Consider the following 27,275-nt stretch of genomic DNA (forward strand, 5'->3'; position numbering starts at 1 on the left):
CTAACACTTTGGCATGGTTTAAAAACTGTCAGACTGACAACAAGCTGTCCAATGGCAAGGAGTTATATCATCTTTACTCCCAACTACCATTGGTGTACCTCAAGGTTCCATAATTGGTCCACTCCTCTTTTCTATCTTTACCAATAATCTACATACCTCTACCCTACAGGCTTCACTCAGACAGTATGCAGATGATTCCACCCTGATCTGCTCTGCCCCAAATCTCACCACCCTGCAGCATCTTGCCCAGGAATCTTTTACCTCAGTAGAAAGGTGGATCATAGATATTCAACTTATCTTAAATCCCAATAAAACAAAACTACTTCTATTTACCCCAAACAAGTCAAAAACTACTCCACTCTCCTTCTCTATCCCCTCCAGTAATGGAACTGTCATTTCACCCTCTCTCCACAGCAAGCTGCTTGGCGTCGAAATAGATAACAACCTACACTTTGACATCCATATCTCTCAAACTATTAAAAAGGTACACAAAAAATTGGGGTCCCTATCCAGACAAAAATACTTTTTATTAGATCAAGCTCGGGTCACCCTAGCTCAAACCCACCTATCCACACTCATGTATGCAGCACCTATTCTCACCTATGTAAGAAAATCTGACCTGGAGAATCTTGAGTCGTGTTATAACAAAATCACCAAGTTTGCAAAAAATTCCCTCTTTAGAACACACCATTGTATACCTCTTAGGCAACTTCAGTGGCTTGAGCTCCCACAGTTATTAACCTACCACCAACTAGTCATAGCTTATAACAACCTAAAATATCCTGAAAAAACTCCAGCCCTTATGGAGCTACTGACTAACTATATTCCAAATTGACTACTCCGCTCTGCCAACAAATCACTCCTTTCTATCTCCACAGCCAACAACACAGCAGGTAAAGCTCTATTTTCTAACAGTATAGCATAAAGTTGGAATAATCTCCCTCCCTGGGTGACTTCTGCACCTAATACCAAACAATTCAAAAACTCCCTTAAGGCTCATCTTATTAGCTCTTGGCTATGTCCATGTGTTACGTAATCCTAGTGTATGCTACTACCATCTTTCTCTCTTCTCTCCAATTATCAGGCCCTCAGTAAAAATGGAAGTAACAAATGGTATCCCTTGACATTTGGAAATGTTGTGATCTCTGTCTCTATATTTTGAGGACTAACTTAATGTTCACTTGCATATATTGCTGATATGATCTTTCTTTGCATACTTTTCTGTTATGCACAAAATACTGCTCAATAACAAAGTCTTTACTTTACATTATGTATTATTATCATTGTCTGTTGTATTAATTAAGTGGAGATTTTATCCCCGGCCTCTGCTGTAAATGGAGCTCGTCCAGTCGGACCATCCCAGTTAACAAATGTAAAATAAAATAAATCAAAGATGAAAGGATAATATTGACAGCCCAATATAGTGGACTATGTACACATTGGTTTACAAAGTCCATTGAGCACGTGGGAGAAACAGATAAATGTAGGTTTTGAAAAACAGAATTGGAAACAGTTGCATACCTGGTTGCTGGTTGTGACATACTAATGGCAGAAGGACTGTATACTGAAAGGCATAATAATGTAGCACGACTGTTGCACTGGGGATGGTGCAAACATTATCATATTGAAGTAGCTGGAAAACACTGGAAACATGAGCCCCAAAGCATCATAGAAAATGAAGTCTACATCACATGGGATCACCCATTACCAACAGTTCAAAAGCTAGATGCAAGAAAATCAGATATAGTGGTCCATGAAAAAAAGACAAAAGTAGCATTGATCATAAAAATTGATACACCTAGTGACTACAGTGTCTTACGTACAGAGAGACACAAAGTCATAAAATATCAGGATCTGCAGGCAGAAATGAGAGTGATGTGGAAGAAAGATACCCAGACAGATCCAATCTTATTAGGAGCAATGGTTCTTATAAAAAATAATCTACAATTTTATTTAGATATGTTACCGATTCATGTAACTTCATAAAAATTACAGAAGGAGTCATTACTGGGTACAGTGCGGCTGCTTCAAAGAGCACTTCTGGCTGACATCAAAGATTGAAACAATACCAATTTCATGAACTTTAATCGTACTTTGACTTAAGAATGGAGTCCATTCCCGCCATGATGTTAGGAAACCCAAAAGATTTGGGAAATTAAAGAGAGCCACTATACCTCTCAACCATACCAAATTCCTTGGTATTTAATGGTTTTGAGGGCAAAATAATGGGGTGCCACAAATTTCTGAGTGGCCCTTCAATTTCTCAATTTTGGTTTTATTTTTATTTACATTTTTAAGTTATGGCTGACATCATCACGCATTGACAGCATATTCAGCAACATCATTCATGTGCAGGGATGTGCGTGATGACATCAGCTTTGTGAGGCAGTGCCGGACTGCCTGTCAGACTCGGAGAGTGGGGTGGTAGTTTCAAACCATGAGTGGTGATGTTGCTAGCAGTTGTGTATCAGACTGCCTACATGACTATACCCCAACACCCATTGCCACCCATTTCCTAAACAGGAACTTAAGGATGGTTTAATCAAATTATAGGATAATTATTACATTAAACTTCTTTTGTCGACCACTGATACTACTACAAAGATGCACAGCGAGCCTCTGAGTAGTTAGTTTCTTCTGTGATGGCTCTCGCTTAGCTGCTTGCATCAGTTTCTTTTACTTTACCCACTTGAACAGGACAGCACTTTGCATGCCATGTTTTCCAGGATTAGCCTCATGGACTTGCCCCGAGATAACTGTAGCCAATTTTTCATTAGTTAAGATGGCTTCCTCTTCAAGTATGTTCTAGACTACCTCCATGACTGGCACCTTGTTCTGCCTTATCACTTTCTGGAGAAGGAGCAACTTCTGAGAGAGACCGAGTACTTTTAGCTCCATGACCTTGTCAAACTGCTAAGTCCCAACACCAAACAGAGCTCACTCAGTGATGAAGGCTGTCAGACTGATCTCAAAGAGAGCTCCTATGATAGCACTGACTTGACTTCAGCCTGGTCAGTATTTTCTGATAAGAAGCCCGGCATCATCACCTTGGACTACCAAGGGTCCTACATCCTGGTGCGGGACAATTTTGGAGAATGGGGCATGTCATGTTATGTGGATGCATTGTCCTGGCCAAACAAGTGCTTGGGGAAAGCTTGAGTGAGAGTCGTGACCCCAACTGACCACTGGACAACTACATGTCCTGCTTTTACCACAAGTTCATGGAATTAGAGCAGGCATTTGACCAGCTCTCCATAGCCAGCTTCTACATCATGGCATGTAATTCGACAGGCACAGTGCTGTTTGTGAACCAGTACCATGAGACCCAGGACAAGCTATGGAGTAGCTACACTGAGGACATTTTCTTTTGTGAGTAAGGTTCCTCTAATCTTGCAAAATTAGTCTTGGGTTGGGGTTTGCTCACTTGGAGGGACTGAACAAGTTGGAGTGAGTTATACTATTGCTGTATGTTTCACTGTAACTACCATATGGTTAAGAATGACATTTTGCTTATGTACTTCAGAGACCTTCTAAATGTCTTGTGCAGATTATACTTTTATGTTTACTTAAGGTGCAGCAGTCCCACCAAAACAGGCACCCAACAGAAGACAAACTGTAAACATTGCTATTAAAACATAAATTTAGAGAGTAACTTGCTCTGCATCTGCTCATGACTGTATAAACACTAACGTCATTTGTTTTTGTATGCTTGAGTGTGTCTGTGATCCATATTTTTATCACAAGAAAATAGTTAAAAGTATAAAAAGGGTGAATATCAGGGAATGGAAATGGGGTAAATAAATGGCGTGTGGTAGTTATTTGATACTCACGCAAAGAAGAGCAATTCATGCTTTACTTGCACCAAATGTACCAGCAAACGTACCTCTCAACTGTCCAGATTTTTTCAGAATATCCAGATTTTTGCCTCATAATTTTCGTGAGTTTCAAATAAAATAAGCAGTTTTACAGCAAATCAGAGAGGATTGAAGTCGCTAAATAATGCCATACATTTGAGTTTCAGTCATACCTCTCAATCTCTCAGAGCAAGAAATCTGAACAAAGCCAAAAATAACGGTAGGACAAAGGCCAAAAAATTGGGACGGATTTTAAATATTGCTCCTGTAAACTCTGATAGTTGCTAGAATAACAGGTTTTGCATTATTATGTATTTTCTGAGGAATATGAAGTCTGAAATTCAAGTGGTTGCCATTATTTAGTATTTAGTGACTTCAATCTTCATGTTGGTATTCCACAATTCCACTGGAGCAGGTGGGGTTACATAATTGTGTATGCAAATTTTATGTTAATCAGCATCCAGATTATTGGCCAGTTGTACCTATTTTTCATGGGCCGTTGTCCACATTTTTGATATTTCCAGGTTGAAAGGCATGTAGGCCATGATCTTTTTACTCAATATTCTTTGCAATCACATATATTATACAGCCATGAACATATTATAACAGTTGATCTGAGATCTCCTGTCAAAACAGCAGCATGCAAACTTGAGAATATGTAAATATTAAGCACTTGTCTAATATATGTAATACAATTTTCATATTGGTTGCATTACACCTGCTGTTCTTGCTATTTTGTTTGACTTTTGTACCCACCTCTAAGCTATACATAAATGTACTAAGAAATATATGTCTACAGAACTTATGGTGCTGGGCACATTACAAGTAAACGCAAGCCATTACTGTTTTGTGATATTTGAGACATTCATACTGCTAAAAGAATCCTTAACATAACTGACCTCTGACCTCTGACCTGAAAGTTCAAGAGAAGCAGAGTTAAGTATAGACTCTGTATGACAGAGAAAATCTTGAGTTAAATTTAGAAAGAAAGACAGGCATCAACAAAATGTGACATAGATGGGACTCAAGAAAGTACATTTGATGTTACAAGAATTTTTTTCCAGTGGTCTTTAAACTGTATACCAATAAACTCAGGTAAAGTGTTCAATGATGGTTATATTCTGACAGATCTAGTCCAGCACTCTGCACTAGAAACCTGACTCCTGACTGTACTTTTTCATTGGTATTAAAGTAATGCAAATTTTACTCAGAGTTTTCGGGACTATATATGGCAGCAGAAACATATACTCACACACACACACAGACACACACACACAGACACACACACAGACACACACACACATACACACACACACACACACACACACACACACACACACACACACACACACGCATTTACACACCACACACACAACAGACCTCTCAACTGCCCCTGTTTTGGTGGAATGTTCCTATGTTCAGGTCTAATTTACCCCTCTGGGAGGTATGTCCTTATTTTCAGGCTTAATTTACAATTTTCTGACCCCCTCCACTTACATGTATTTTTAAAGTTGTCTAGTACATAGAAAACCACACTACATGGTCATCATACTAGTGGTAAGAATAGTTTAAAGAAAGAGGACACACATCTTAAAGCTCCCCTTTTCTGAAGCAAAAATAAATTACCTTCTGTGGTAGAAGTTTAAAATACAGTTCATTGAAGTTTATAGATTTTACACTAGTTCTTTGGTCATGTGCTTATATTTTTTCCATCATTTTTGTTACTCTCTAAACATTAGGGATGCCAGATGTCCGTTTTTTTGAAAAGTTGTCTGGTTAGAAATTCCATTCAAAACCGGACTTTGGTTTTGTTTTTAAATTTTGCGGCGCTGACGCTGATGTCATCATGTGCGCAATGACATCAGGTCCCTCAGGGCTACCAGCCTGTCGGAATTGAGCTCAAGGAGCTTACTTCCAGTAGTGCGAGCGGGAAGCAGAAGCCAGCATTTAAGGAAGGCAGCATTTCCAGAATGCAAGCGAGCAACAAGAGTTCAACTTTGATCGTAGTGGCAGCATTTAAGCGAGTATCAGCAGTTCCACTTTGGATACTGTTTAACTTCAAACGGGGAAGGCACAGCAGAAGCCAGCATCGGGAAAGCAGCTTTAGCAATGAAGGTAGTGTGTGTGTGTGTGTGTGTGTGTGTGTGTGTGTGTGTGTGTGTGTGTGTGTGTGTGTGTGTGTGTGTGTGTGTAGGTATGCATGGGAGGTTAAGGAATATATCATGTAGATGCTGTCAATTTTCCCTGATTCTGCAAAATGATGTCTGATATTGACTCATATTTTGGTCTGTTCTGTGTAAAGCATGTTTTTTTTCCTGACAAATCAACAAGGAGTCTGAACATGCATGGCTTCCTTCCTCCTGAGTGAAATGTAGAAATATAGTTTACTCTGCCTTTCCGAGCTTCCTTGCATTCTGTTTGCAGTCAGGAAAAAATAGAATTTCTAGAATCATAATTTCCAACTGCCATAAACCTATCAATGGGCCTTTTTAAGGTTAAGCTGCACCATGTTTTATGAAATAACTTGATCTGCTTCAATTCAGTTCAAACTTAAATATAATCACCCCTGACACTTTATAACATCTCAGCTTTAGTGTTTCAAATTTAAACTAGAGGTGATATATGGGATATTGTGTTATTAGCTCCATTGGCTTTACTTTCAGATTGTATAGCAGTGTACCAGAAGCCAGACCATATGACATACATACAGCAGTCTGAGTAAGGCTTGAGGTGCCAAATATTTAAACACAAATAGATATAACTTGCATGTTTAAGACATTTTCTGGCAGTACGATCATGGCAGTATCACACTTGATTCATGAAGAAACCCCTAGAATGATCTTCCATCGTATGTGCACTTAGAGATAAAAAATGAAAATGGAAAGGAGGACAGCGGGATTACTCTTATAAACCTCGAACGTTGCTAGAGAAACATGATTGGATTTAGCATACAGCAGACAGTGGGATTACTCCTATAAACCTCGAACGTTGCTAGAGAAACATGATTGGATTTAGTGTACAGCGGACAGTGGGATTACTCCTATAAACCTCGAACGTTGCTAGAGAAACATGATTGGATTTAGCATACAGCGGACAGTGGGGTTACTCTGATAAACCTCGAACGTTGCTAGAGTAACATGATTGGATTTAGCATACAGCATTGCACTAAATAATGACACACAATTCAATTTCAGACTTACAATGCTTTTTTTCTGAATGCTGTTAACACAGTATATTACTCTAGCAGCTTTCTAAATGTACAAGAGCAGTTTTTTGTGCCTTTGTTTGCTCTTGTCCCTCATTTCGGAGCTGAGATTGGTATAGCAAAGGTGTGTAAACTGATGACCCTGCTAGTTTCTGACCATCCATTAGTTGTCCACATTAAGCATATGCTCTGTAGCTTTCTATAAAAGGCATAGGTTCATTTTTCAAAAGCTGCAAGACCATTTGTGTCATTATGTATTGTTTTATACTAAACATGTATTTTCAGACCATGCTATACATTTTCAGGTCTGTGTTATTAATGTAAGATATGATTGTTGTTAATACTGTCATTTCTTAGAACATTTTAAAATGTTATCATCCCAAACTTGGGAAAACAATGTGCAATGCTGTTTAGATGAATGTGAGATTTAAAGGCAGAGTAGTTTTAATGCTAAGTCTGTTTTTATTGTGAGACTGTATTGCTTTGTTTAGCATATGTGTATCAGTAGCTTGTGCTATAAAATTTTAAATAAATGTTTTAAATTAAATCCAAATATCTGTAATCACTGTAGAATAAAGCACAAAACAGTATGCAGAGTGAGAGTTTTTAACAGTGTTTATGACAACTGGGGAGAAATCGGCTGAAAGCAGGCATCCAGAACAGAAAAAGAGGGCGTTCCCATCAACTGGTGTCATGATGAGGTCACACAATGGGTGGGGCATGGATGGGAGAGGGGGTGGGAATGGGCGGAGTTATGGGTGATGCAAGGGGCGTGACCTTAGTCCGGTTTTAGCCACAAAGAAAGCTGGCAACCCTACTAAACATGTATTTCTGAGTAGTATCCTTTACTGGAAGTGGGAAGAGTTATGTGTTATTTGGTATTCAAGTTTTATGCTAAGTAGCAATTCAGATTTTTGGCTGGATGTTCCTACTTTTCAAGGGCCTTTGTTTCAGTTTTCAGTGTTTGCAGGTTAACAAGTATGACACATACACACACATATAGATAAATGTAAAAAAAGCATCAAAATATGCAACTTGTATAGCCTGTTACTGTCTTGTATTGCTTAAACACAACTGCATATATCTATTATCTATAGCTATAGATAATACGATCATAGGATCATAGGAGGTTACTAGACTATCAACCTGGTAGTCATTTCAAGCCTAATCATTTCATCCCAATGTAATATCACAGATACTCTAGTCAATAAGCCATATTGTATTTAGTAGTGACTGCCCATGTCCAGGAGTGTTGTGGGTGCTATCCCCAATAAGAATTTATGATGCTGCTTCCACTTGTCCAGGTTCCTTTTGAACAGTGTCATAGAGGCTGTCTGCTTCATATAAATTGGTAGCCTATTCCAAAGATGTGGCAGTTGCTGGGAGAGAAATCTGTCCCCCCAGCATATCCTATTTAAGTCACAGACCATATTTAGGTCTTTGGAATGGGTAGCTGTAGGCCCATTTGATTTAAAACAACCTCATTAGGTTTGGGTCAGAGATTGCTCTGTAAGCCAGGCATAAGTTTTCCATAAGAAGTCTATATGATACTGAGTATAGTGACAGTGCCTTTAGTCGGTCTGTGTAAGGCACATGCTGGAGTCCCTTGACCTTCTTAGAAACCTGAGGTCTCTCCAATTGCTACAGCTGCCTTGTACAGTACATGCCAAAAGGGGCATTATACTCAGCTATCGGCCTGATTAGTGATGAGTATAGGGGGTTATAACCTCCTTTGCTCTAGAGGCAATGCCTTTGCTAATAAGTGTGCCACATAGAAAGCCTTCCTTACCACAGTAGGCACATGGTGGTCAATGCTAAGGTCACAGTCTACTTGTAATCTTACCACTTTGTAGGCACATAGGGTATTGTTGTTAATTTGACAGTGTGAAGGGACATTGTTTTTATTGAAGGGAATGATGTTGCATTTCTGAGTTTGAGACCGTGACTAAGACACCAGTCGTTGGTCTGCTTAAGACCCTCCTGAAGTATATCGACATCATGTGGGGATTCAGTAATTGCACCCAGTTTGCAGTCATCCACAACTCTTTAGTTTTGACCTGAACTTCTGAGAAGTATATACCAAACAGTAGGGGGGCCATCACTGACCCTTGTGATACCCCACTGGTGACAAGTTTGCTGGTTGGTGTGGAGTCACTTACTTTGATAGTGTGTGACCGATTTGTGAGCTAGTTGGTAACCCATCTTGCAACAAAGCCCTTTGCCAATTTGAGGTGTGCTGTGTGCACAGATTTGCCCTTGTCAATGGCCCTGTTCACATTTTCGAAGAAATCCACCTGATTTAACATCAAGATCTGCCCTTGATGAAGCCAAATTAGGTTGGATCCAGGGTTTGGAGTTCACCTATGTCTTTATATATGAGGTCCATGACAGTCTGCTACTCCCTTTCCTCCTGTATGGAAGCCGCCTCTTCACCAACCTCCACACATCATTCAGTCTTGCTACTATAAAATAGCACGGTTTGCCTCTAGAATGCCACATCATACACACCATTGCCTGGCCATTAAAGAAATGAGCTGGTTTGAATTCCGCCATTACCTAACCTATACCCAACTAACTCTTGGTCACAAACTGGTCAATAACCCTGACAAGTGCCCTTCTCTTCGAATTATACTACAACCATACACCACACCCATATATCTACGATCTAGTAATGAACAACTCTTAAGCATAACCAAACCCAACAAACGGGATGGACAAAGTCTGAATTCCAATACCATTGCCAAACTATGGAATGCTCTGCCTCCCTCAATCACTCAATCAGACTCTATAAAAACATTTAAATCTACACTTAAAGGCCGTTACCTTAACAATCATACCTGCACATGTGTATATATGTCTAAGCCACTATAAATAAAGTTAAACATCCACTTTATTTTTTTCTTCTTTGCTACAAACTTACATCTTGCAAACTACTTAGAAATTCTTTACAAGCCCTTTCAATTATGAGTTTAAAAACTCTAATTTTACTTCACCTTTCTAACTTCTCTTGCACTAATTCTGGAACATCCTACTGTTAGATCAACACAATTTCTTTCTTGAATTTATCTAGATTTCTAAATGATATTTGTTCAATTTCTTTTGAATGTTAATATACGCAAGTTATGTAAAGTTGTAATGTTAGTCTGTACTAAAACTCAACACTATGTCTCTGTACTATACACATGTTTACGTTTTGTATTAATATTTTGTATCTTTCCTGGACCTTTTCTCCCCGGGCCTCCACTGAAAATGGGTTTTTGACCCAGTGGACTTTACCAGTCAACACATGCCAATAAATAAATAAATAATCATGACGATGATGATGATGATGAGGCTGGTCAGACTTATGCATCTATAATTCCCTGGGTCTGTTGCTAAGCCAGCTTTGTGGAGAGGAATAACTGTAGCTGTTCTCCATTCCGCAGGAACAAAGCCTGTGGTTAGGCTGTAATTGAATAGGGTACTTAATGGTGATGCTACTTCGTGTTTTAGTTTGTTTAGAAGACATTCTGGGATGCCATCTGGTCCCACAGAGGCTGTGTTTTTTGCCTTAGGCATGGCTTTAATGACCTGCTCTTCGGATATGTAGGGTAGGGGAAAAGATGGGGGCAAGGTCTGTGATAGGTCTGGAGGGGATAAGGGAGTGAAATTCTCACCAAATCTGTCCGCTAGCAGGTTTGCTATCTTTGCGGGATCAGTGTGTGCGATTCCATTAGTCACTAGTTCAGCACATGCCGGGGGTCCTACCTTTTAGGCTACTTACATAGCTGTAAAAGGCCTTATGGTTATCTCTGGCTGTGATCGCTTGCTAAGTTTTTCTCAAAGTTACCCTTCGAGGATTTGACGTTGTCTTATTTGCCTGTTGAGGCTAAGGAGGGTGCTTTTCCATTGTTGGGGTCTCACCTTAGTTTTCTTAGACAGCAACTATTTCTGCTCATTATAAAGTTTGTTGATGATGAATGTCCACCAGGGCAGCTTGTTTTTACTTGGGGCTCTGGCTTTGATTCTTACCAGCCAAGTCTATACACTTATACAAGTGATTGTACAGGGCTTTAGTGTAAGCTCTGGTGTAGTTACCACCTCCATCTGGGGGTGGGGCTTGGGATGCATTTATACCTTCCCTAGGAGAGTGTAGTTTGCCTTGGTGGAGTTTTGTAGTCTGACATTGCCCTTAGTGAATTCTGGTGTTAGTGCCAGTTGGAAGGTGACTGAATTGTAGTCAGATTTAACTAATGAGGGTCTGACAGCTGCGGAAGTACATCTGTTTGTCATGTTAGTGAGGACCAGATCTAGTGTGTTTGTTCCTCTTGTCAGGGTTTGAACAATTTGTTCCAGGGCATTTGAGTTAACAAAGTCAAGGGACTTATGCTCTAGTGAGTTAGGGTTAGAGCAGGTTTCCCAGTTGATGGTGGGATAATTGAAATCCCCCATGACCAGAGTGTTTGTCAATATTTGGATTGATTCCAATTTTGTCAAGTAGGTCTCATGTGCATCATGATCCATGGAGGGGGATCTATAACTAGCTATGACTTGAAATGGGGGTCTTACCCACAATAATCTGAACTAGGAGAAACTCTATGGAGTTGTCCAGCTTAATTAGATGGGAGGTGAATTTATCTCTAATAAAGATAGAAACACCACCTTCTTTGATTCTCTCTGAAGGTGTGGAAGGCATTGTAGCTTTGCAAGGCTGGGGTACTCTCTAAGGCCTTGAACTAGGTTTCTGTGATTGCAAAGACAGCTACATCCTCCAGTGACAAAACAGGTTCCGGGGTGTGCAGTTTTTAGTTTAAGATCCTAGCATTTAGCAGTATAACCCTTATTTTGTTATGGTTGACAATTTTCACATTAGCACTTTTGTTTTTGAGACCTTGCCTAAAATAAAGGCACTATGGGGGAGGCAAGAGCTGTTGCCAGCAGCCAAAAGCCTAGTGGTCCCAGGTGCAAACAAAGCAGCAAGGTTTGTCGACCATGTTATGCCAGGTTGACAGAAACTGAATCCCCTTTGAATGACACTGAAAACTAAGCCAATTATTGAAATTGATCGTTGTTTTCTTTATACTGTAGCATCATTCTAGTTGAGGGTAATATGCTGCTCAAGACTAGGGACATACCTGCCTGGGACACATACCTGGAGAACTCAATCATGTCTCTCTTTGTATAGTCCAGTGAGGTACATCTCAGGTCGCTGACTCCAACATGAACTATGACAGAGTCATAATGGTACTTGATGCTGAGAGACCTGAGTGCATGCATGATCTGATGAATCCTGGAACCTAATGAGTGGGACATCCGTGCGTCTCACTATGGAGTCTCCACTTACAAATAAATTTGTTTTTTGAGTGTTAATGCCTTAAGGGTTTGGTAGGTGAGACACTGGTGTTGATATGTGTCTTGGCTGCTGTGGGAACTGTGTTAGTTGTAGCAGTCTTTTGTTTTGGAGGTCTGTGGTGTAGTTTTTTGAGAGAACTTCCATGTATGTTGATTTATGTGTGGATGCGTATTATGTGCATGAGTAGTGGTATTATGTGCATGTGTAGTGGTGGGTGGTTTGACATCCTCTTCAGTGTTACTGTTTTGAGTGGAAAAGCCGGCTACTTCTACTAGTGCTGTAACTTCTGTTCCCTCTACTATTGTTTCTAAAGCTAAATACTATGCTGCTGTGGTAAAAATGACAGTTTCTGTTTCTGGAAGTCAACTTGGGTGTAATTGACAGGCAATCATTGTTTCTAAACCTTCGGTGCATTTAAAATCTGCTTCAGTTCAGCATTTATCACGTAAGTTTATTTGGCATTCTTTGTTAAAGCCTTTGTCTATTTCAGTTCAGTCTTTGTGTGTTATTATTCATTGGGGAAGGGTTGTTTTTTGTTGATGTTTAGTTTGAAACTCAACAGGCTGCTTCTATTTCCATTTTTTCTAAGCATAATTCTCAGAAGCCTTAGTCTGACTATGTGTTGCCTGAAGCAGATATTCATTATACACGTAATTATTTTGTATTTTCATTCATTTTATGTTACTGAGGCTCATGTTAAAGAGTTTTTACTCTCACATTGTGCAGCTGTTTTTCTTTTCTGTGAGAGAGTTTTTTGATACTGATGCTGTGGCACTTGAGATGGGGCCTGGAAAGCTTGGGTTGCCTTATATGTGCTAGATACTGGAGTTTCCCATTGGCCTGGTTTTGGCTGGTCAAAGGGGTATTTTGAGATATGCAGGACAGCCTAAATCATGCTTCCTTTGCAGTGACTTCTCACATTTGGTGTCTGCATGTAGGAGACATACTAATTGTGGGTTGTCTCGCCATTTTGTTAGGGCTTGTCCACAGTGGTGTCATTTGTGTTTATGTTCTTTTGGGGACTGGTTGTCCTACTGTGCCCCCTGCAGCATCTACTTCAGCTGAGACCTCTATTGTTTTGCCTGCTACTGGCTCTGAAATAGCTTCTAGTGTTGTGCCTGCTGATGTTTCTTTGTAGCAGGCTGTGGATCCCATTCCTGACCCACTACTTCCTTCTTTACCAGCTTCAGTACCTGTTACTCCATCTGGGGATTCTGAGGTGAGTTCTTTGCCTATTAGCTCACCAGGCCCTGTAGTTACTGGCTTTTCTACCTGGATTCCCCTTTCACCGATTTTTCTATGTTGTTCCTATGGGGACTGAAATGTTAGACTCCAATAGGAGGTTGCATGGGGTGTCTGCAGATGTTAGTTCTGATCTGCCTGAGTCCCAGTCAGAGACGTCAGGTTCCAAATGGAGGTTTTTAAGGCTTAAATGCACTAAAAGGGCTTTGGATGATGATTGTAGTTTGGTTACTGATGGCTGACCTGTCTTTGTTTTTTGTAATATAAATGGTATCATGCATTCTTGAATTTCTTCCTTTTCTTCTGATATTGTCTGTTTGTTAGATGTGGGCAAAATGTCTTCTGCTTCTTGTTTGCAATGGGAGGTTTTGTGGTGGGGGGGTGATTTGGTCTTTGGGGACTGATTGCCAGTCTGCCATTGTGGTTCTGTATCATAAGTCTGTGGTGGTGGTGGTGGTTAAGGATGTTGTTCATATTTTACTTGGTAGGGCATTGGTGGTGGATTTATTGTGTAAGCATTCTTTTATACATTTATTATTGTCTATGCTTTTGTTTCTGTATCTGAACACCGTTTTAGATTCTTGCTTTTATGTATATATTCTGTATATGTTACTATATTTACTATCTGTAACACTGTTTCTGCTTCTGTACTAATTAATGTTTATATTTTTTCTGTATCTCGTTGGAGCTTTTCTCCCCGGGCCTCCACTGAAAATGGGCTCTTTTAGGCCCAGTGGACTTATCCCGGTAAACAAATGCAATAAATAAATAAATAAATAGTGTGACTAATGCAGTTAATTAACAAAGAATACATAAATAAATGCCTAATCACTAGCTCTAGGGATGCAAAGCCCCAACATCAGGGGTACAGCAACCCGAATAAAAGAAATTTTAAAAGAGCCTATAGTTTGCTGCCTTTTGCTTTAGTATACTGAGTTTTGGGATAGTGTGGTCAGGCAGTTTGACAGTGGTAAGCCTGTTGATTATTTCAAACAAACCAGTAGTGCTATATGATTTGCAATTACCATTTCAACACTACTGCTCTCGAGAGGTATCAGGCATAATCAAATATTATCAAGATACATTGTTGGACTTTATAAGTATTTGGCAGATGCCTAGTGACTTCCATACCAACCAGAAGAAATGGATAACATCATAATTGTTAATATGCATCTATGCTGGAGTAATCTGACCTATATATGATGCAGGCCTCTACAATATTTATTAATATCCTGTACAATACCGTTTAAATAATGCATGTCATTGATTTTCTAGATGTTCTTTTCAGTCCTTTACACCCTTGCTAAGTAATCAAATGATGGTCTATGACTCACCAGTTTTGCTGTTGACTGCAAGTTGGGGGCCATCATTGACTTCCCAAATGATGCTGACATTCTACAGAAAGGTCTGACACAGACTAATGATTGGCATCAGAGCCAAGTCATCAAACTAAATGTGAAGAAGTAGATAATAATATCCTTTGGGAAATCAAATGCTCCTGCTAATTACAGTATTGATAGCACCCCCCAAAGAGTGGAAGCAGTGGTGAGAGATCTGGGTTCTCAGACAGATAGTAATCTGATCTTTGACCACCACATGTCCACGGTGGTGAGGAAATCCTTCTATGTGGAGCAGCTTATAAGTAAAGGCATGGAATCCAGATCTAAGGATGGCATAGTACCACTGTACTCAGCCCTCATCAGACCACTAACTGCACCATTTGGCATGTACCTCTCCAGATGCCTGCAGCAATTGGAGTGTCCTCAGAGGTTTTTCACCAAAGAAAAGAAAATACAGGGTATAACCATCATGTGATATGGGGACCACTTAAAAGCCCTATCACTGTATTCAGATTCCTACCGATTACTGAGGGGTGATCTTTGCCTGACCTAACACAGATGGAAATGTTGCATATTTGCAAAACTAAATGCACAAGGATTACCCACTCCAAAGACCTAAACCTAATCTCTGACATGAACGGATTGTGCAGAATAGACAGATGTGTCTCAGAGATTGCCTGTCCTCTGGAATAGGCTTCCTATTCATGTGAAGCACAGCCCTACCCTGACTATCTTCAATGGCAATCTGGACCAATGGATGGGAAATTGCAAATTCACTCCTGGGGTGGCACCCATGTCCCTTATGGGCAGAAGCAGTCTGTAAAAATTGTCAAAACCCCACTTGCTGACTCTTATCTTTCCCCAAGGATAAACTGGGTAAAACTGGCTAAGCTTGTAAGGGCTCTTGAGCCATTAGCCTAATAATCTCCTATGAACCTATAAACCTATGAATCATGAACAGAATACCCAGCTATTCCCATAACATGAAAAGGGCTAATAGCAAGCAGTGTTTCTTTCTGAATCTCTGTATGAACCCAGTTCTTATTGAAACAAATTCATTTCAGAGCTGCACTGGTGAGTTACATGGATAAAGCCCTCACTATGGCCCAAGCTAGCTGAGTTTACTTAGCAGCCCAGGTGGCTTCTGGCAAGGTAGGGAAGATGCTTATCCTGGAGGGGAGCAAGGGAGGGACTCACAGGCAAATGGGAATCTCTTCTGGTAGAGAATCAAGTGTACTTGCTGACTGTAGCCCATGTGAGGCATGAGCAAGTCATTAAAAGTAGTGATGTCTGTACCATGCACGCACCACCTAATTAAAGAATACTGTACATAGTAAGGGGAACTGCTTCACGCAGAGGTCATACACTGCAAGGACGTACCCTCCTGAGAGGGATGGCCCACCTTGGGGGTCAAGCAGAACAAGTTTGAGCCTATCCCTTACATGAAGGGTTACAAGACAGTTTGAAGGAGTTAATGGAGTAATGCATGGACATCAGTGATGGATGAATCATGAGACCAAAAAGAAAAAATCACAAAAAATATCTTTCAATATAAAAATATTCCTGAAGTCCTCTAGTTGTTAGAAAGAATAATAAATTAGTGTATTTTATTTTCTTGCTGACCTTTTATTAAGCCTTGACTCAGAAAAGTCCTCCTACTTCCCAGTACACAAAAATACTTTTCCTTACAAATCTAAAATTTCATTATTTCTGTAGACTCTGTCAAGAATGCATTTATGGTGTAAGGTATTGGCCACACCAGCCTTAATGAATATAGGTTTCCCACCAAATCATGCACTTTGCCATTGTAATTGGATACGTTTCTTCTTCACATATACACTTTTTTCCCTGCATTATTTTTATTCTATAAACATTTGCTATTGACTGACCAAGTTTCAAAATTCTGTGTGCAGCTGCTACAAACAACTAGGTCATTTTCTAATTTTGTATTGTTGACACCCCTTTCAAAGATAGGCTGCACCAGAACAGATAATGCTAACTAAGCTCAATTTATTTGCATCATGACTTTACATCCCATTTTATGCAGTTGTAATACTGCACAAGTCTTCTAAGGGTGAACAATCCCATTGGTTCTAGTAGAGATTATCTTCCAGGACTTATTTATCAGGGTTGTTCCAAGTGCATGAAGCCAAGAGTTGATGAAGTGGTCATCTGTTCACCTTATAGGAAATTCTCTACAAATTCTGTCAACTTACTGAATCATAAGATGTATCTGAATTAACATGCAAAATCTGACATTTAATCCACAAAATTTGAAGATTGAGGCATTCATGTAATGCCATAACTGTAGGACTGTAAAACTGGATTTGTTTCCTGTTCTGTCAGACAGATAGTCTGGTATTGTCACTGCTTCCCTTTAATTTGAATAATGTCAGTACTGTATTGTGAACCAGCCTATCTGATGATATTAATTACAGACACAGAGTATGAAATATTTGCTTTGGAATATAATCTTTCCATTCACAGTTTGTTAGGATTTGGAAAGTGTTTTGTTCCCTAGTTATTTGCTTCACAGCATTTAACAACTGGACATTCTTTTTTACAATTTATTTTCTTTTTTTAGAAAAAAAATATTTTAATGAATGTCATTGTTGTGTCTTTCGGCTTTTCCCAGTTAGGGGTCGCCACAGAGGAACTCCGGTCCGCTAATGATTGGCAGTAGATTTTTACATGCCGAGTTGCCAGCTCTGACGCACAACCTTCAACGAAGGTACACCCATTCACGCATGTCTCCACACAGAAGATGCTCTAGCTGAGAACTGAACAGGACAATGTCATACTGGGAGGCGACAACACTACCGCAGCACCACCACCTCAACACCACAAAACAAACCTGAACAATGTTGAAATTAGTAGAGAATGAAAATAATTACAAAACAGATGTACATTTTCACCAAAATATTACAAAATAAATGCCTTTGTTCATCAAAAAACCCACAAAGAGCATTAATACCAAAGAACTGTTCACAAAGGTTTTCCTTATCATTTTCCAATAAAAATATTTTTCCTTGAACCTTTATCTTGTGTTTCAAAGTATGTTTTGCAGCTTTGATGGGAGAGTTGCAAGCTTATATACAAGCATTGAAATTCCCTTCCTAGTACTACTCATGCATGTTACTCTTAGGTCAACCTGCACTGGCCCTTCTTCGAGACTGCTCTGACTGGCATGAAATTCCTGCAGGCAGTGTTTCTTTGGATCGGGTTTACCATGTGCTGTGAAACTCATTAGATAATATGCTAACCTTCCTGTGACTTGCTTACTCTGCCTCCTGTTATACATTAGTCAGTGATCTCAAGGCACTTCTGCAGTTGTCACAGTCCATCAGAGAGACACAAGCTAATGTCTTTGAGAAACTGACCTGACAAACTCCATTAACAAAATATATAAATAGTAAAGCAAAATGCAGTCAATTAGTGGCTGTATTTTACTCCAAAAATTGCAACAGATGATGAGACTACATGCTACATTACCTTTCTCTATGTTATTAAATAAATGTCCTCTAAGTAAGCAAAGGCAAATCCCACAAAATGTTACAGTTCACAAGCAGATAAGCTGTGACATTTGCTTGATAGCCATACATGTGCAGATTGCTTTTCTGTAGTTACAGCAGTCCCAGTAGGGAGTGTCAGCGAGGGGTGTTAAATAGTACCCTTTAAAACTGATAGCTAGCTCATTTATCTACAACAAAATGACTTTGAATGAGGAGATGGAAGACTTTCTGTAACACAGAACATCTAGATTGCCTGTCACAATATTCTACCCCCTCTGGGTTTTTCTGACATTTTGTAATACATTTTTTTCTTTTTTTCTTTCCAAATAGGTTTTTGGATGTGCATTTTGTATAAGGACGATACAAATAAAATTGCAGAAACAATGGACAAACCAGGTGCAGGCAGTGTTGGTTGGCAATCTTTCAAAAGACAAGTTGCTCTGTTCATTGTAAACCTTTTTGATTCTGTATTAAAATACTTTATTGTATTAATACAAAGTCAGCACATTATCTTCAGACCTGTCTGTCTACACATTTTCAGTGCCTGATCCTTTGCAGGAATATGTCTTTCAGCTATAAACATTGAATGAGAGTGAGTGTGTGTGTGTGTGTGTGTGTGTGTGTGTGTGTGTGTGTGTGTGTGTGTGTGTGTGTGTGTGTGTGTGTGTGTGTGTGTGTGTGTGTGTGTGTGTGTGTGTGTGTGTGCGCACGCATGTGCATGCATGCGCATGCATCTACATGTATACGTGCATATATCTTTGAAACACTAACAGTATTTCAGATACAAACTACAACCTTTCTTATGTAGTCTTGCAACAAGACATTGAAGACAAACTTTATAACTAATTAATCCTCCAAGTGTTTGTACTTCATGTGATTATACGACAGGACCACACTGCTTATTTTTGTGCTGCTTTATCAATTTGGTACCATGGCCACCATGAACATTTTTCTCGTTTTTAGACCATACAACATACAATTGTTATTGCAGTTCATGCATTGTGCTGTAAAACCAACACCCACTCATTTTTCACTGAGGGTCCTCATGATGACAGTAAGTGAACAGTGTGCCGGTACTGTCTGATGCCTCACTTGTCTCTCTACCTAACTGGATCGTGGCACACATGTCTGGGTTAAAATGCTGAAGTACTCCTGACTGATCATGTGAATGTGACCATGCCACTGCCCACAACAGTGAGGTGCAGCCAGAAAAGTACAGTATAGCAGGTACCTCCTATGCATATCAGGAAAATCCTAACATGAAATACATTGTTGCAGGTTAGGCTTTCAGACCCTTGATAAATGATGACTGGGGACAGGCAATGTATGTTATAGGCTACTGTTAACCTTCCAGTTCTGCTCTGTCTTTAAACCTAATTACAGCCACATTCAGTGTGCACAAACCTCCCTCTCATTTTCATTGGGAATGGAAATCCTGTAACTTGCATTTGTAGTACATTATTTCCCATTGCATTTCCATGCATGTACAGTCTTTCCTACAACTCGGCACACAGGTGCACACACACAAACACCTCATGCTCCTTTTATCCACCATTAACACTATCACAGATTAGTCACATAGCAATATTTGTCTTTATGAAATGCTGCATTGTTCCATGAACTAGCTTTGTTGTGCATTGCCGATTTATGATAAAGTTTATACCATTACTGTGCTCCAACTGCACCATTTCTAATACTGTCCTGTTCACACACTCACCGCTCTGCGCACATACATTTTCATTTTATATACCTGGTGACACTCACTGTCTCCACAGTGTTAATCTGGTTTCTGTACATACATAAATGTGATTAAGTATGTTTGAACTAAACATGGCTCTCTAGTCAGTCTAATAAATTGTTGATTTGCACAGACCACTTTTTTTGGAAGAACTGTACTTGAAAATCTGGTTATCACATATACATCCATCTGGCATGTAATACCATTGTAAGCACTATAGTGCACTGTTAGACATCACATTAAGTGAAGACTTTGCCTCTGCTTTCAAGCACTTTAAGAAGAAATATTATCTCTCTTTAGATCACCAAGCAAGTAGGAACGCATTTTAGACCTCAGACTAGGGATATGTTTTTCTCCCATTTCTTGAATATAAAATACACAAACTCTGTGGACTGTGATACCATCATACATTCAAAAACATTGATCTATAGTTTCTTCTATCACACTATCCGTCTTCCTACTAAGAGTACACAGATGTTCAAAGCACCTAAAAGAGTGTGAAACATACTCATTGTAAACATCAGAACTGCCATTCAGCATTTAAATACATTATTCCACACAGCAAATTAAAAACCTTCTACCGCTTCCTAAACTTTACCACAACTTCTAAACAAAATCAGTCGATACATGCTGGAGTTCATACAAGACTAACCTGTTAGAATTCATCTTTTTGTACTCTATCCATGAGTATAGTCACAAGTTTCAAATTTGTGCAGCAATCTGCAATGCTGTTGCCTCCTGCCACAATAACTAAACTTACTCCCATGCATATATAATTAAACATGCCCCACAAAACAAATGCTGTATTCAGCAGCACTGATCTTGCAGTGGCCATTAGATGCAGAATCTTGTTGTACCACTGCAATGTGGTTGTTGAATTAAATGGACACTATTAAAAGTTTTATAAAGAACTCCTTCTGCTTATATGCTTACTGTTTCTGTCCATCTTACTACATGCTGTGCATGAATTCTGACATCAGTTTACTCTCAGCAAGTCAGCTGACAGAATGTGTGTGCAGTGCTTACTTGATCCAACCTCTTAGCACATGAATTCTTGACAAAGTCAAAAATAATGTGGGGACACAGGCCCAAAATCAGAGACAGATTTGAAATGTTGTACTATAAATTTACAAAGTTGCTAGAATAAAAGATTTTGTATTAGCATGCATTTACTGAAGGACATGAAGTCTGAAACTCTATCATTATTTAGTGATTTCAGTACTCAACTATTTCCCAGCAAAATCACATATTTTATGAGGAATATACCAAAAATCTGTTGCAAAACTCTGGGCAGTTGAGAAGCATGGCTTCATCTGTCAAAAATTGTCTCTTACCCATCAGGTCTGCAGCTAACCCTTTTAAAAGCTGCCCTGATAATTAAATATTACCATTTGCCAGCATTGTCAAATTATGTTAATACTTTTTACAAACGGAGCATTACCTTTAACTCATGAATAATTACTTTTTCAAGGTAAGCTGAGGATGTAAACTAATAGCTGAACTGTTGAATTAGTTTTATTCACTGATTAATTACCTCACATCCTTTTGTTTTTATGTAATGCAGTATTGCTAGCTGGCCTTATTTTGATATAGTCTATGATCTTGCCTTGTTGCTAGCTTCTTTCAAACACTGGAGAAAGAAGCAGCTTTTAAGTAGTTTTCATACAGCAGTTTTTTTTTTTTTTTTTTTTTTTTGAAGGACTGATGAGTTCTTGGAAAAGGTATACAGTATACAGTATATAGACTATATTTTGCCTGCATTACATTTTTGGATGTAGGAGTTGGTATTATGGATAAGCTTTATTTTTTCCAGAGTTATGTTCTTTGTGTTTATAGGTAGCTGTTTATTGGAATTTCTCCCTTTTAAAGATAGTGATACATTATGCTTTCCCAAAACTGTGAGCACAACATTTTGGAGGTTAGACATCATATTCAGTGCTCCAAGTAACTCTGAGGAAATGAAAGGGTACTCAAAGAAATGGTGATGTTCATCCTACTGATCACTGCTGCAGTAGCCTTAGATATATGGGTTATACCCTGCCAAGGATTTAAGAATCATCCTGCTTCTAAAGCTTCAGGGCACCTTCCACGAGTGCAACTGTCAGGCAGCTCAAGCTGAGCTGACTAAAAGACATGTTTGGGTGCCAAACCCTGCACAACTTTAATGCCACCAAAGATTATGCTCCTCTAGGCTTTTGAAGATCAACAGTCAGCTTGTGCTATTCCTTTGCTGGGCAGATAACTTCCTTTTGCATAAAAAAAAAAACTTCAGTTCAATAACTTTTGTTTATTATTAACATTCTCCTCTTCAGAAAAGTTATTTTTAAGCTAGGAGTTCTTGTTTTAATGGAGTGTCACAAGACTGTACTGTACTTTTAAAAGGGAATGCTCTTTTTTGCTGTCCGTTTAAAAGCAGTTTAAACTAAATGAAAACATTTTTTTCTGTGGAGAAATTGTGCTTTTTTTGCTTTGTACGTTTGACAAAGTGTTTAAAAGTGCTTTTTATTGTGCTTTTTGGTGAAAAAAGTGATTTTTCAATACTTTTTAAAAGCCCTTGCTGCTTGTTTTCCCTGGGAAACAGCCACCATTTTCAGCATGATCATGAAACAAATTGTGGGTACAACAATGGGTCCTTCTGCCAACTGCAAAAAGAAAAAGTTAAGCACACAGCCTTTGCCACCACAGCAGGCTAACAATTTGCCTCATCCATAGGTGGGTGAATTTTCTGTAGCCATTTGTTCTACCTCAGACCACTCATATTTTACTTTGCATCCCTCTGGTGTAGCACCTGGAGCCACAATGTGCCATGAGTTAGCCACGTCCTTTGCACCTGTTGAAGTCCCCTTTGGTGGCTAAGGAACAAACACTCTTGCCAGTCCTGATAGAGGGAACAGGGAAGGGTTGCTTGTTTCATCAGAATTCTGTGCCCATCCCTGGGGAAACTGATGTTGTCACTTATAACACTGTTGGCCCCATTTTCTGTAAAAATAAAAAAATAATAATAATAAAATAATATAAACATGTATAAACTCCTCAAATTTCTTTAGACAGTAGTAATTTACTGGGTCTGGCTCAGAGTTTTATTTGGGCTTTTGATCCTTCTTATTTACTGTTTTCTGGTAGAGGGATACCTCTTTTTCTGAAGGGACTCAAGATTTTAGAATCTGGATGGGAAGATGAAGGGACAGATACAGGTTTTCTCCTCTGTTTTCTGATTCAGACTCAGAGGAGAGCATAGTTTCTGATTCTTCCTTTTGGGTTTCTCGATTTTTGAGACTATTTTCAGAATGTGTCAGTGTTTTCAGTGTTAAGTACACTGAGGTTTCTAAGTCCCTCTGAAAATTGTGTGAGCTATTTCAAAAGGAATTTCCTGAATCTTCACCAATTCCTCCAGTTCTATCTGCTTTGTAGGATGTGTGTGTCTCTGCCTGCAATTTCCTGATAGGCAGCCTGCTGCCCCTAAAAAGGCAGATAGAATGTATAAAGTTCCTCAGCCTATTTAAGTTTTTACAAACTCTTCCCAATCCTGACCCCACAGCTGTAGCTTTAGTTAATACTACTGCTACTAAACAGTTAGAATTCCACCCTACTCTTTCTGATAAGTATGGGATTACTGTGGATGTGTTCATTAAAATAGTGTATGCTTCTGTAACTTTGATTTTTAGAATTTGCTATTGTCAGGCTCACGTCAATGTTTATTCTCACTAATTCTGAAAGTATGAGGAATGTTTGGTCTGCAGTTTCTTCTTGTATGGAAAATATCTACTTTAAATTATTTAGTTCCTTCAGTTGTATAAGTAACTGTCCTCTGTTTACAGTGTCTGTATGACTTAGTACTGTTTTAAGGAGGTTTGTATGGCTGTATTCTCAGAACCTCCCAAGAGGATGTGAATATTTAGATTTAATTTTCTCTTTTGGATAGAGATTCACTTTTTGGTTCCCTTGCTGCAGAGCTGATCAAACAAAGTGGGATGAAAGAGATAAGCTAATCCAGGGAATCTCTAATATTTTCCTGCCATCCTTTCTTCAAAATTTGTCAGACATTCTTAAACCTCTCATCCACATTTGATAAAATGCCAAGGGTGTCCCAAAAAGAGTTAAGTAACCCCAAAAACCAAAAACAGTTAAATTAGTCAATCTTATGTTTTAAGGGGACCTTGTTCTCTCCTCCCACCCATTCAGTCCCTTTTCCCTTCCAGAAAGGCTGATCTCCAGTTTTTTTCTTTGGCAAATGCTAGTTTCAGACAAATGGGTTCTGAAGATCATTCATTAACATTTAGATTACATTGAGAGGATATTCCTCATTGCCAGTGGGTGACTCTTTTTAACCAGATAAGACTCTCATTTCTACCTGTCTTTTATTCGCTGCTGTTCCAGGGAGTGATAAAAACCAGTTCCTCTTTCTCAAGTGGGAAAAGCTTTGTTTCAAGGATATTTTTAGTGCCAAAGAAAGATGATGCTTGGAGAACAGCTTTGACTCTTTCCTTCTTAGACTAGTTTGTGATAGTACCTAACTTCAAAATGTCACATCACAGTATGTTACCTTATCTTCCTCATTCAAGTTTCCCGTTAACACTACTTTTAAAAGATGCTCGTCATCACATTCTTTTAATTCAGACTTCAGGCATTGGTTAAGGTTCTGTGTCTGGATGGACGCATGACAGTTTGATCCCAGACAGTTTGACCTCAATGCAATTGGGTACACTTTCATATTAAAATTTGCATTTATTGTCTATGAGAGCATTTATTGAACAGTTTGACCCCAAACTATTTGACCCCAAATGAATTTAATAAAAGCATTTTACAAATTAATATTTTAATTAGGAATTTTAAATAGGAATTTATTATTTTATTTAACATTCTAATATGCAAATGTTAATTTATTTAATATTTTTAATATGTAAATATAGTTAATTGATTTAACAATAGTTTTTAACATGTTAGCAAATCAATCATGAATTTTACATAGGAACTTAACATACTTAACATTTTTAAAACTAAAGTAATAAGAAATTAATGTTAATAACATTATTTTATGTAGATCAAATGCAAATGTTTTAAATAAGTTTATATATATATATGTGTGTGTGTGTGTGTGTGTGTGTGTGTGTGTGTGTGTGTGTGTGTGTATATATATATATATATATATATATATATATATATATATATATATATATATATATATATATTAAAGTTAGCCCATTAAGAAATTGTGAGCAACTCCACATAGGTCATGATCTCTTGCAAATGTTAGAAGTCTTTGATCATTTGTTTGATATTTTTCCTCATTTTTGTTGGTACTACTCCTCTGACAAATACCTTGTATTCTTGATTTCTTCCACACTGTATTTTATGAATACCTTCTATAAATCGCCAAATTGTTGGATGATCTACAATAAATTCTGTTTGCATTCTTCTGTGAGTAGCTTCCACATAGTCATTGGTTTGATCTTTGCCATTTAAGGTTCTTTCATACAGTGACCAAACATTTAGAGGAAACATTGTTTTTTTTCTTATTCCTCTGCAATTAGGTCATTCATTCTAACTGTCTTCAAGGTGGTGGTGCTGCGGTAGCGTTGTCACCTCACAGTATGATGTTGTCCTGTTCGATTTTCAGCTAGAGCATCTTCTGTGTGTAGACATGCGTGAATGGGTGTACCTTCGTTGAAGGTTGTGCGTCAGAGCTGGCAACTCGGCACGTAAAAATCTACTGCCAATCATTAGCAGACCGGAGTTCCACTGTGGCGACCTCTAACCGGGAAAAGCCGAAAGACACAATAAATTCTAACTGTCTTCAAACTGGTTTAGAATTGGTTGTAGTGTTTCAGGTATGTAGTCTTTTAAATCATCCAGGGCATTTTCTAGTTCATCTGTTGGTACAAAAGCGAGTGTGGGAATCATTCATGCGGCAAGTACAAATTCCCCATTGTTATTATACCACCTCAGAAGTAGTTCTTGTGGTAACATATTTTTCATGTGTTTTACCAGGTAGAAAAAGCAGCCGTGGATCTCTACTTCTAGATATGTTGCTTTAATAACATTTAGTACCGCTAGCTCATAGTCTGTTGAAATTGAAGTGGGTAAAAGGTTTGGCCAAATATTTTGTTTTGCTTGAAACATCCTATCATAAGTTTCTTTTTGCTTGTCCAATAACAGACAGTAAGCTATTGGTAAAATGTATCCATTTCACTCTGTCATTACTACATACACCTGAGAAAATAGTTTTGGGACTATTTTAAATGTTCCATTAATGAACAGTCTTTTTTTTTTTTTTTTTTATTAGATGGCTCCATGTACGAGTAGTTCTCATCCCAAATACTAAAATTCTTTTATTTCCCTGTCCGGAGTTGAAAAGAAGGACATTTTCATTTTGATCATATCATTTATAATTTTCTGGAATCATAGTGCATGCTAAATCAACTGGTTGTGCTGGAGTAGCATAAATCTTCTGTCTTTTTCTTTTGATTATTTTTTTTCATGGCTTAATTTTTTGGCAGGTTACCTTTAACTGCTTCTGATGTTCTTTCTGTTGCAGTATTAATGATCATTCATGGAATTTTGAGTGTGTTTTCAGCACATTGTCTTAGGGATACATTTTATCTTTGCAAGTTCAGTTTCTGATATATCTCTTCTGTGACTGTAATCATTTAACATTTATTACCTCATTTGTAGATGCTGAGGTATGTAGTCTGGCTTTGCAGTTTCTGGACGATCATTTATCACACCTCCAAAATGTAATTGTTTGATCATGATTGTGTTTGACAAAGCAGTAGTACAGATATCCCTCATGACTTATTTTCTCCTGGTTTATTTATGAGGTAATGTTCAATATTTTGTCAGTAACTATATGGATGCATGAGCTTTTTTAATGTTTTTTTTATGTCAAATTGTCTGTGGTTAAACATTATTTTTATTCTTGTCATTTTTATGGGGACCAGCAGGTGGTTCTTATGTGATATTTTCAGTGTGCCATGATGTATTTCTACTGTAGCATTGTTTTATACCCTGTAATAGTTGCAGAAGCTGATTACAAACTCTGGTACTTTTGTCTG

At 38.5% G+C, this 27,275-nt stretch overlaps 1 protein-coding gene and 1 pseudogene across 3 annotated transcripts in view; one reads left to right on the top strand and one right to left on the bottom strand.

Moving 5' to 3' along the window:
• The window catches only part of GADL1 (glutamate decarboxylase like 1), a 1,864,133-nt gene that overhangs the window by 1,190,412 nt on the left and 646,446 nt on the right, over positions 1-27,275 (bottom strand). The gene's annotated exons all lie outside the window — the stretch shown is intronic.
• On the top strand, positions 1,257-3,377 carry LOC122798041 (annotated as a pseudogene).

The sequence above is a fragment of the Protopterus annectens genome, chromosome 3.part1, assembly GCF_019279795.1.
Source record: "Protopterus annectens isolate FY-2018-M chromosome 3.part1, PAN1.0, whole genome shotgun sequence".
Classification (NCBI taxonomy): domain Eukaryota; kingdom Metazoa; phylum Chordata; order Ceratodontiformes; family Protopteridae; genus Protopterus; species Protopterus annectens.